We start from the raw sequence: 11,758 nt of genomic DNA on the forward strand, positions 1-11,758 counted from the left end.
TAAGTAGAGTAAAATTTGGTGAAATAGTCGTTGTCAAATCTGCGGAAAGGATTCTGAAGCAAACAGAGACTTGCTCAAGTTTTGGACAGGTCACAAGTTCCATCCAATAGAATTTAAAAATACTCAGCGGTTTTTATCTCGTCCATAATTACAGACAGTGCTGTAATTGCCCTCAGCTCGAAATTTCAGCTTTCCTGTCGTGATGAACCTTGTTGTATCCATCTGTCTGCAACCAAGATTTTAATTCTGCCACGTCTTCTGCTCGAGGCATTAGAAACTTCATAAAGTCGGAATTTCCTTTTTTGTCGAAGCCTCGTATTTGGAGACCCTGAACCGCCAGTGCCTTTACCGTGCTGAGTATTTTCAGAAACACGGTTCGAGGATCCATTATCTGCTCCAACTGCGCTGGTAGGTAGCACGCCGCGCCTCGTACACGACCACCGCGGCGCTTGGGCGTCACAGCACCAAGTTACGACACCTGAAGATGGGCTTATAAGAGCCCGAAACCGGTCGTGTGATGATAAAAGAACTTTACAACTGTAACGGTATTTTCAACCTCTGGTGAAATGACTATATCCATTGAACAACATTAGTAGTTTAAGCGTTATTTAATTCTTTGGTGCAATTAATATGAAAAACAGTAGTTGCATGAGTCCTCAACTTCTCTGCTTTATATTACCAGTTTGAAAATCCTTCAACAACTCAAATTTTTGTCAATTTTAAGGCCTTCCGGTCGAAAGTGAATATTACCTTTCTCTCAAACACTTCAATACCGATTTGACAATTCCTGTATTATTTCTGTTGAGTGGAAGCCACGTATTATGCTTCCTTTAGTTTTCAAAAACTGAAGTCTGTAGGGTGTTCTTTTGAGCTGTAAACACACATCTATGCCCGAGGCAGGGTTTGAACCTACGACCGTAGCAGCAGTGCGGTTCCGGACTGAAGTGCCTAGAACCACTCGGCCAAAACGGCTGGCAATATATTTCTATGGGACGTTCAATAAGCATTGCAACACTTGTTTATCGGTCGGTTTCGGTTGAAAAAATGCGCCATTGGGTGTGGGACATAGCGAAACATTCCCGCTTCGGCCCCTGCTATTTCACGAAGTTCCGGTCGGTGGCGGTGCTATACGTAGCCTTCAAAGTGACGTCTGTAACGGAGGTGCGTGCCAAGCGGAGAACTGTCGTTAAGTTTCTTTTGGCGGAAAACCAGAACATCGCAGATATACATAGGCGCTTGCAGAATGTGTACGTAGACCTGACAGTGAACAGAAGCACGGTGAGTCGTTGGGCATCATCGCAACAAGGTCCCACAAACGTGTCCGATCCTCCGCTTGCGGGACGTCAGTACAAAGTATAACAACAACGTTGGAACGTGCGGACACTCTTAATCGAGGTTATAGACGGGTCACAACGAAACACCTCACTGCTCAATTCTACGAATCTGTTGGTAGTGCTGATACACTCGTCCACAATTTGGGGTAGTCTAAGGTGTGTGGCCACTGAGTTTCTTGCCACCTAAAAGAAGACCATAAAGACCAACGAAGGACAATTCTGTGCGGAATTGCTGGCGCGTTACGACGTTGATCAAGATAATTTATTTCTAACTTCATCGCAGGCGAATCGGAAAGAAAATGGCAGCTCACGGAGTGGTGTCACACCACGTCTCCCCTACCAGTAGAGTCAAGGCCATGGTCTTCTGGGACTTTGAAGGACTGTTCTGTTGTCCTCCCTCATGGTGGAACTACCAACTCTGAATTGTATTGTACTACCCTCAGGAAATTGAACAAAAGACTTCAGCGCGTTCGTGTTCACAAAAATGCCCTTCTCCAAGACAGTGCAAGGCCTCACACAAGACTACGCATGCGAGAGGAGCTCACAAACTAGTGTATTAGAATTTCTAGGGAGTAGTAATCTTGATATTGGAAATTTGTGAGAAGTTCCTATGGGCCCAAACTGCTGAGGTCATCGGTCCCTAGACTTAAACACTACCTAGTCTAACTGGAACTACCTTACACTAAGGACAACACACATATCCATCCCCGATGGAGGACTCGAACCTCCGACGGGGGGAGCCGCGCAAACCGTGTTAAGGCGCCTAAGGCTGAGCGGCTACGCCGCGCGGCAGTAATCTTGATATCTATGACGTTGTAGGTAGAGCTGTCCTTACAGTAATATTTCATTAAAATTTAGTGCACACATACAGACCACTATAGTCACGAAATACAAAGACTTAACAATACGACAGTGTAAATAAAAACATAAAATGAATATGTAGCCTATGGTATGTCACAGATACTGAATAACGCGTTTTCATTCATGGACACGAATAGTATACTACCAAACAGAAGATCGTTCCTGCAACTGACCGATTCTAAGCAATAAAGACTTCGAAGACGCGATGTATGCAAATGTATCGAAATCAGATTTCCAAGTAGCATATCACTGCAAGAGCGTATGAGCACTTGTATTGTGGACGATATGTGTGGATGAAATCTTTCGGGTCTCCACTCGAATGGCAGCTTGAGGTTCAAGTATCTCTGCACCACTACATACTTGAAGATGAGTGCTTCTCATAGGTATTTACGAGGGTAACCCCAAAAGTGAGGTCTCGTATATTTTTATAAGTACACAACTCTTTTTGTGTGGCAGTTGGTCACACTGTTATGAAGAGTGCTTCATGCGCTGCTTGTAAACACGCGCACGCCGCGCTGAGGCGCTCATTCTTGGCTTGTTAGCCGCTGAGAATGGAGCTCCCGTTGGATGTTACCGCCAAGTGCGAATTGCGCGCAGTTATTCGGTTTTTGAACACAGAGGACACTGTGCCGATTGAAATCCATCGCCACCTGACGAAAGTGTATGGTGAATCGTGTATGGATGTCAAAAATGTTCGTAAGTGATGTAGAGAGTTTGCAGCAGGTCGGACCGAAATTCACGACGAACAAAGGAGTGGTAGACCGTCAGTTTCTGAGGAGACAGTGTTGAAGGTTGAGTAAAGCATGCGTGAAGATTGGCGGATCACCCTGGATGATCTCTGAATATTGGTTCCTGAGGTTTCCCGAAGCACCGCTCACAGAATTTTAACGGAAACATTGAACTATCGGCAGGTGTGCGCAAGATGGGTGCCACGCATGCTGACTGAGGACCACATGCGGCAACGAGTTGATGCTTCCCCCGGATTTCTTCACTGCCTTGCAGCCGAACAGGACAACTTTCTGCAGTCAATTGTCACGGGTGAGGAAACCTGGGCATACCACTTTACACCTGAGACCAAGCAACAATCACGCCAGTTCAAAACTTTCTGAACAGCATGGTGGCGAGCTGGTATGACATGGGCATACAAAAACTGCTACATCGTCCACAAAAATGCATCGACAGGAATGGTGATTCTGTCGAAAAATAGCTAAATGTTCAAGCTCTAAACAGATGTGAACCATTGTAGAAATAAACAGGTCTATATACTTATAAAAAATGGGAGACCTTACTTTTGGGATTACCCTCGTACACCAAGAAATTCTACATTAATAAAGCAGCTTGTTAATTATACACCAGCATTCTCTTACTTGTTGATTTAAATGAGTAGAATTTGCATCATACACGTCTTAACACCGTCTAGTGCACTAAATAGCCGGCGGTTGGTGTGGATACAGTGAGTAGTTGTACCAACTCAAAGAATTCAGAGTGGATTTGAGAAAACATATTTGAGGATGCGGAGAGGTACGCCTCTGAATTTTTTACGTTGAACTCTTAAAACTTTTGAATTAAAGCAAACTTTGTTAGCATTCTACATCTTTATTCCTCATGTCTACATATTTATTTCCAACACAGCCACCCTGAAGACGAACACACTTCGCCAAACAACAGACCAATTTGCTGAGACCGACACTGTAGAATCATTGACTTCGTTGAAGGATCCACAACCTCACCTCTGCTCTCACCGCTTTATCGCTGTCAAAGTGAAGTCCTCGACGGTGTTCTTTAAATTTTGGAGACAGATGAAAATCGGATGGGGTAAAGTCGAGATTGTATAGAGCAGGGCTTGCCAACCTTTTCAGCTGGCGGACCCCCCCCCCCCCCCCCGCCCCCCCTCCCCCCCCCCCGATGTATCAATAGTCTTTGGTTTAGAGATGAATGAAAAAACTTGAAGGTCAAAAATCGACTTATGAAATAGGTAGTGCACTAACAAAGCAAGTTTAACATTTAATGATGCCTGGGGCCGCATACGTGCCACCGAGCGCTGTGATTGGTCAACAAGGCTCGCTCCGCACATGCGTAAAAGTTTCAGAGCATCTAGCGCCGTGAGCCGGCGCGCAAACGACCCCCGTATTGTTGCGAAACAGTCGATGAGAGAAGCCGCATTCTCAGGCACTAAACTGCGTATGCGTTCTCATTTAGGAACCGCAAAGGCTGCTTGTGAATACGACCTCAAGTAAAAGTACACATGTTTTTCACACGAAAAGAAGTGATGAATTTGTTCACATTTTTATTCAATAATTTTATTCATTATTTTACACGATTTGGTGAAAGGTGGCCGCGGGCCCCCTAGAAAGAGCCGGCGGACCCCTAAGCGGTCCGCGGACCACACGTTGGGAAGCCCTGGTATAGAGGATGATCGATGACTGTGAACCCAAGGCGTCAGTTTGTCGCAGATGTCGCAGCGCTCGTGTCATGCTGAACAAGTGGGTGCTCCATGTGTGAACGAACTCTTCAGACAGAAGGTCGATTGGAACACATTGTTTCCCACGCACCAACGTAGTTATGTTAAACATCGCCACGTTATGTGCTAGAGGTCCGAGCCCTCTAGCAGCCTAGAGTGGCAATTTGCGTCAGTGAAGTGGTGAAGTGGACCGAGTAATAAGTCACCCCAGTGCCCCTCATAGATGAATTGTTAAGCCTTTACAGTCAGAGCCGAGCGTGGTAAGCGAGCGATGTGAGGCACCTTCTCACCGTCCGTGTGGCTCCCCCCCGTCGGAGGTTCGAGTGTTCGAGTCCTCCCACGGGCACGGGTGCGTGTGTTGTCAACAGCGTAAGTTAGTTTAAGTTAGATTAAGTAGTGTGTAGGCTTCGGAACCGATGATCTCAGCAGTATGGGCCCCTAAGACCTTCCCACAAATTTACCGCGCGTGGTATCCGAGCGATGTGAGGCGCCTTCTCACCGTCCGTGCGGCTCCCCCCGTCGGAGGTTCGAGGGTTCGAGTCCTCCCTCGGGCATGGGTGTGTGTGTTGTCCTTAGTGTCAGTTAGTTTAAGTTAGATTAAGTAGTGTGTAAGCCTAGGGACCGATGTCCTAAGCAGTTTGGTCCCATAAAATATTACCACAAATTTACAATATCTCTTTTTTTTCACCAACTGCGGCATAGTGGTGTATACAGTGATCAAATACTCTCAAATGTTTTTTATTCCAGTCTTTTATCACAATATCAATTCTTTATCGTCTAAAGAATTGGTTCAAATGGCTCAGAGCACTATGGGACTTAACATCTGAGGTCATCAGTCCCCTAGTACTTAGAACTGCTTATACCTAACTAACCTCAGGACATCACACACATCCATGCCCGAGGCAGGATTCGAACCTGCGACCGTAGCGGTAGCGAGGTTCCAGATCGAAGCGCCTAGAACCACTCGGCCACACCTGCCGGCCCTAAAAAATTGATATTTGATCAAAGACCGGAATAAAAAACATTTTTTCCTTTTTTTACAGATAGTGTAGCGATCGAGTCACTTGCTGAATCGTGTGTCTACATGAACATAAGGCAACAGTGATCATTTGTGTTCAAGCGAACATTGCACTTAATCATGCGTAAATGTGAGAACGAAACACAGTGACGAAATGGGCCATCATGTTTGGCCATAACGATGGCCGTACGTTTTGTGAACTTCTGGATTTGCTGGTGTTTCGCGGCGGACTGTTAAACTGTCTATAAAAAGTACGTAGCACACGTGGCTCCAAAACTTGACAACAGAATTGTGGTTGGGAAAATATCCTGATTCAGAGGATCCAGAGATACATTCCATGGCTTGTGAATCAAATTCGCTTGCAAACGCGACAGGAATTCCTGCTGGCAATGAATTAAGTTCCATTCCCAACTGTTAGGGAGACAAAATTGCAACAGAAACTGCATGCAATGAAAATTTTGAGTCTGTCACTTCGCAACAGGCACATGAAGACGACAACAGCAACGCCCAACGGGCTGGAAGAATATTTGACTGGTTCTGAACACTAACCCGTCCTATTCCATCTTTATTGGCCTCAACATAATCTAACTTGAACCCCAATGCCAATCTTGTGGGCGTTTTGGAACAGCGGGTAGAACACCGCAATTTGGCCGAATTGCGCGATCAACTCCTTAGCGAATGGCTTAACTTGGATGCGACGTATACGTTCAACCTAGTGGACTCACTTCCTACCCGAACCCCTACGGTTGTATAGTCCAGGGACGGAATTAAATGGTATTAAATGATGAAAGTAATAGAATGAGATTTTCACTCTGCAGCGGAGTGTGCGCTGATATGAAACTTCCTGGCACATTAAAACTGTGTGGCGGACCGAGGCTCGAACTCGGGACCTTTGCCTTTCATTTCAGCATATACCATGCTGCAGAGTGAAAATCTCACTCTGGAAACACCCCCCAGGCTGTGGCTAAGCCATGTCTCCGCAATATCCTTTCTTTCAGGAGTGCTAGTTCTGCAAGGTTCGCAGGAGAGCTTCTGCAAAGTTTGGAGGGTAGGAGACGAGGTACTGGCAGAAGTAAAGCTGTGAGGACGGGGCGTGAGTCATGCTTGGGCAGCTCAGTTGGTAGAGCACTTGCCCGCGAAAGGCAAAGGTCCCGAGTTCGAGTCTCGGTCAGGCACACAGTTGTAATCTGCCAGGAAGTTTCGATGTAAGTAATAATTTATCTAGGGGTGACTAGTTATTTGTCTGGCGAGTTTATGCATGACTTGAAATACTCAACCATAGAATAGAATAAAAATATTCTGAGGAGTTATTTTTCAGCGCGCCCTCATAGGCTATATGTTTTGGGAGAACGGTAGCAGAGTAGCTGTGCTGTGATGAGCTTGTTGAGGCATCTATCAGTGAAAATCGTAGGTGTATATGAAGTCACTGAATTCTTTTTTTAAATTTACTGTAACCCAAGCGTGTATTGTTATAATTTTACACTCCAAAGCACTCAGTTTAAATTTCAGCGGTTGACATAAAGCATAATATCGATTTTAATAAGGAATGACAGAAACTTGTTTATTGTATGTGATGTCATCCATTAGGATGGAAGCTTATACAGTGTGTGGTTTCAGGCACTGAAAGGACAGCGTTGCCTGAAGTGCCACGTTAGACTGTAGAGAGTGGAGATCCCACCAGAAGAAATATCTTTCTGAAGAAAATGAAATTTCAAGATGAATATCAAAATGTATCTTGTGTTACTTACATAGAAATCCTAGGTTACATGTTTTGCACTTTGTTTTGATTCACACCTTGGGAGTATCTCATATATGCTTTAGGATGTTTCGTTGTAATTGATATCTCATACTACTGTAAACTTTAATATTTCAAATTCTTTGTCTGTGAAGTGTGACACACTATTAACGCTATAACTTTATAATTTTTGTGTGTTTTGGCTGTTACACATAAGACCCATGATCTCTCTTACATAATTTAATGAGTTAATGTTTTTGGTGCTTCACATCACGGCGAGAATTCTTTTTCCAATCTGTCTACTTTCTACCTTCAGGATTGGAGAAGAGCGTTTTACTAACCAGAGGTTAGTAAAACGTCTTTGGGGGTATTGAAATGGGACTACCTTCCCATTCCTACCTGAAATTCCTTCCTCGTGTCAAAATTCTCCGAAGAGGTCATTTTAGTTCAATTTTTTTACTTTCTGGATTATATACTGTTTTATCTGTACCCAGTTCCAGTAGTAAACTGCCCTTTGAAAACCAAACTTTGAAATTTCGTATATGAACTGTTCGGCCATGTTGCACCACATATAATTGAAAATTTACTACTTCTGAAAAGCCAGGATGTTTATTCATTAGAATTATTTAAAATGATAGCTCTACTTGAGAGCTATCCAAAACAACAATAAAAATATTATATTCACAGTGGTTTATTTATAGTTAACGAAAACGTGATATAAATTGTTGTACAGTAAAACTGATTGAAGTTGTACATGAAATTAAGTAAACTCTTCCAAATTGCTTATCACAACATGTAGGGCAACATGTGGCCCATTTTTTGACATTGGTAAGGAAAATCATCTAATGACTTTTAATTGTTATTTTGTAAATCTTACATTTAACATTGTATTCAGTTGTTTAGTTTCATATAAAAGGAAGTGGTGCATGTGCCATGAGAGGAGAAGTAGTAAGTGAGAGTGTCTGTCGGTCAGTCTGCATTAGCTGTGATTAAAATTTTCTAATTTCCTCCGCTCGTCTACATTTTCGTGAATGGTGGAAGCCCCAACTATTAAGTTGCTCTGATCGTATGATTGAGAATTCACTATTACCACTGTCCAGATTATAGATAGAACAACAAGAACTGTATATTTTATTCTCCCTCAGCGTCTGTGGTAATTAAAATGCTTCTCTTCTCTCACGTATTTGAGGGTGACTTTTGAATTTCTCATAAAATTCCACACATTTCACATGAAAGAAATTACCTTCCGGCATATCCTACAAAAGGGTTTGTATGCCTGTCACAAACTGAAAAAATATTTCTATAAATGAGTGAACTTATTTACATAATCTATAATATTTTGTGTTTGATGTAATTATTAACTGAAATTTGTAACTTTATTAACCAGTGCTGTCTGTGGAAAACTTATTACTTTGTAAGAGATTTCTCTGTTGACTGGAGGAATAAATTAAAAACTAGACATTCACCTGTGAGAGAAAGTCTAACTTAATGATGTTTAAGTGAGTGTAGCTCCCATTTGTAAACTGTATATGTTGAATGCATTACTCCATGTGCATTGTACTACCTAGAATATTCAGGTATTAATTGATACACATATCTGTGCAGATAATAATTGTGAGAAAATTTGAACACAAAGTTCTGTATGTTAATTTGTATGCCAATTGAATAATACGCTGTGGCATAGAACCTAAGTGCTCTAATAATTCGTATGACAACGTCGACCTACAGGGTGAGTATTATTGAACTATATGAAATAAAATCGTCATAACATCTGAACAGGCAACATTAGCATGTTCAAATTGCACAGGTGGCAGCGGCGCATGTTGGGAATTGTATGGTTTCATCTAGCGACGAAGCCCACTTACGTTTGGATGGGTTCGTCAATAAGCAAGATTGGCACACTTGTGGGGATTGAGAATCGACATTTTGCGATCGAGAAGTTTCCTCACCCTCAATGGGTGACGTCCTCAGCTCGTGGTCGCGCGGTCGCGTTCTCGCTTCCCGAGCACGGGGTCCCGGTTTCGATTCCCGGCGGAGTCAGGGATTTTCACCTGCTCCGAGATGACTGGATGTTTGTGTTGTCCTCATAATTTCATCATCATTCATTAAAGTGGCGAGATTGGACTGAGCAAAGGTTGCGAATTTGTACGGGCGCTGATAACCGGGCAGTTGAGCGCCCCCCAACCAAACATCATCATCATCATCAATGAGTGACTGTGTGGTGTGCAATGTCCAGTCATGGAATAATCGGTGCCATATTCTTTGATGGCACAGTGTCAACCAGATGGCATATGAAGGTTTTCGAAGATGACTTCATCCCCATTATGTAAAGTGACCCTGATTTTGACAAGATATGGTTCATGCAAGGTGGAGCTCTGACCCATCGAATCGAGGATGTTTGACGTCCTGGAGGACCACTCTGGGGACATCATTTTGGCTCTGGGGTACCCAGAGGCCACTGGCATGTGCTTCAACTGGCCGCCATATTCTGTACCCGTGAACCATGGGCCTTCCCAAAGGTGGGGAGGCTTGCATGGCTCAGCGGTACAGATCGTCTTACGGTAGGTGCAACCACAATGGAGTGGTACCTGTTCAGAGGACAGACAAACGTGTGATTCCTGAAGAGGGGCAGCAGCCTTTTTCAGTAGTTACAGGGGCAACAGTCTGGATGATTCACTAATCTGGCCTTGTAACATCAACCAAAACGGCCTTGCTGTGCTGGTACTGGAAAGGCTGAAAACAAGGGGCAACCAGAACCACAATTTGTCTTGAGAGCATGCAGCTGTAGTGTATGATTAAATGATGATGACATCCTCTGGATAAAATATTCTGGAGGTAAAGTAGTGCCCCATCTCCAGCTGGGGACTACTCAGTAGGACATCGTCATCAGGAGAAACAAAACTAGCGTTCTACCGATCAGAGCGTGGAATGTCAGACCCTTAATCTGGCGGGTGGGTCAGAAAATTCAAAAAGGGAAACGGATAGGTTAAAGTTAGATATAGTGGGAATTAATGAAGTTCAATGGCAGGGGGAACAGGACGTCTTGCCAGGTGAATACATGGCTATAAATACGAAATCAGATAGTGGTATTGCAGGAATAGGTTTAATAATGAGTAAAAAAGAATAGGATAGCAGATAAGCTACTATGAACAGCATAGTTATCGCATTATTACAGCCAAGACTGACACGCCCACGCCCACGCCCACCACAGTAGTACAAGTTTGTATGCCAAGTAGCTCTGCAGATGAGGAAGAGTTTGAGGAAATGTATGATGAGATTAAACGTATTATTCAGATAGTTAAGGGAGCCGAAAATTTAATAGTCATGGGAGACTGTAATTCGATAGAACGAAAGAGAAGGAAAAGCAGTAGGTGAATATGGACTGGGGATAAGGAATGAAAGAGGAAGCCGCCAGGTAGAATTCCGCACTCAGCATAATTCAATCATAGATAAAACTTGGTTTAAGAATCGTGAGAGAAGGTTGTATACGTGTGAGAGGCCTGGAGACAATGGAAGGTTTCAGGTTGATTCTATAGTGGTTAGACAGAGATTTACCAAATTTTAAATTGTAAGACGTATCCAAGGGCAGATGTGGACTCTGACAACAATTTATTGGTTATGAACTGCAGATTAGAACTGAAGAAACTGCAAAAAGGCAGGAATTTAAGGACATGGGACGTGTGTAAACTGAAAGAACCACAGTTTGTAGAGATTTTAAGGGGGAGCTTTAGGGAACGATTGACAAGAACAGGGGAAAGAAATATAGACGAAGAAGGGGTATCTTCGAGAGATGAAATAGTGAAGGCAGCAGAGGATCAAGTAGGTAAATCCACGAGGGATAGTATAAATCTTTGGGTAACACAAGAGATATTGAATGTAATCGATGAATGGAGAAAATACATAAAAATGCAATAAATGAAGCAGGCGAAAGGAAATACAAATGTTTAAATGATGAGATTAACAGCAAGTGCAAAATCACTAAGCAGGGATGGCTAGAGGACAAATGTAAGGAGGTAGAAGCATATATCACTAGGAGTAAGATAGAATCCGCCTACAGGAAAATTAAAGGGACTTCTGTAGAAAGGAGAACCACCTGTATCAATATCAAGAGGTCAGATGGAAACCAGTCCTAAGCAAAGAAGGGAAAGCAGAAATGTGGAAGGAGTATATACAGAGTCTATACAAGGGAGACACACTTGAGGACAAAAATGGAAGAGAAAGCAGATGATAATGAGAAGGGAGACATGCTACTGCATGAAGAATTTTACAAAGCGCTAAGAGACCTAAGTTGAAACAAGACCCCGGTAGTAGACAACACTCCCTTAGACCTACTGATGGGCTTGGGAGAG

Source organism: Schistocerca serialis, chromosome 6, assembly GCF_023864345.2.
Source record: "Schistocerca serialis cubense isolate TAMUIC-IGC-003099 chromosome 6, iqSchSeri2.2, whole genome shotgun sequence".
In the NCBI taxonomy this organism is placed as follows: Eukaryota; Metazoa; Arthropoda; class Insecta; order Orthoptera; family Acrididae; genus Schistocerca; species Schistocerca serialis.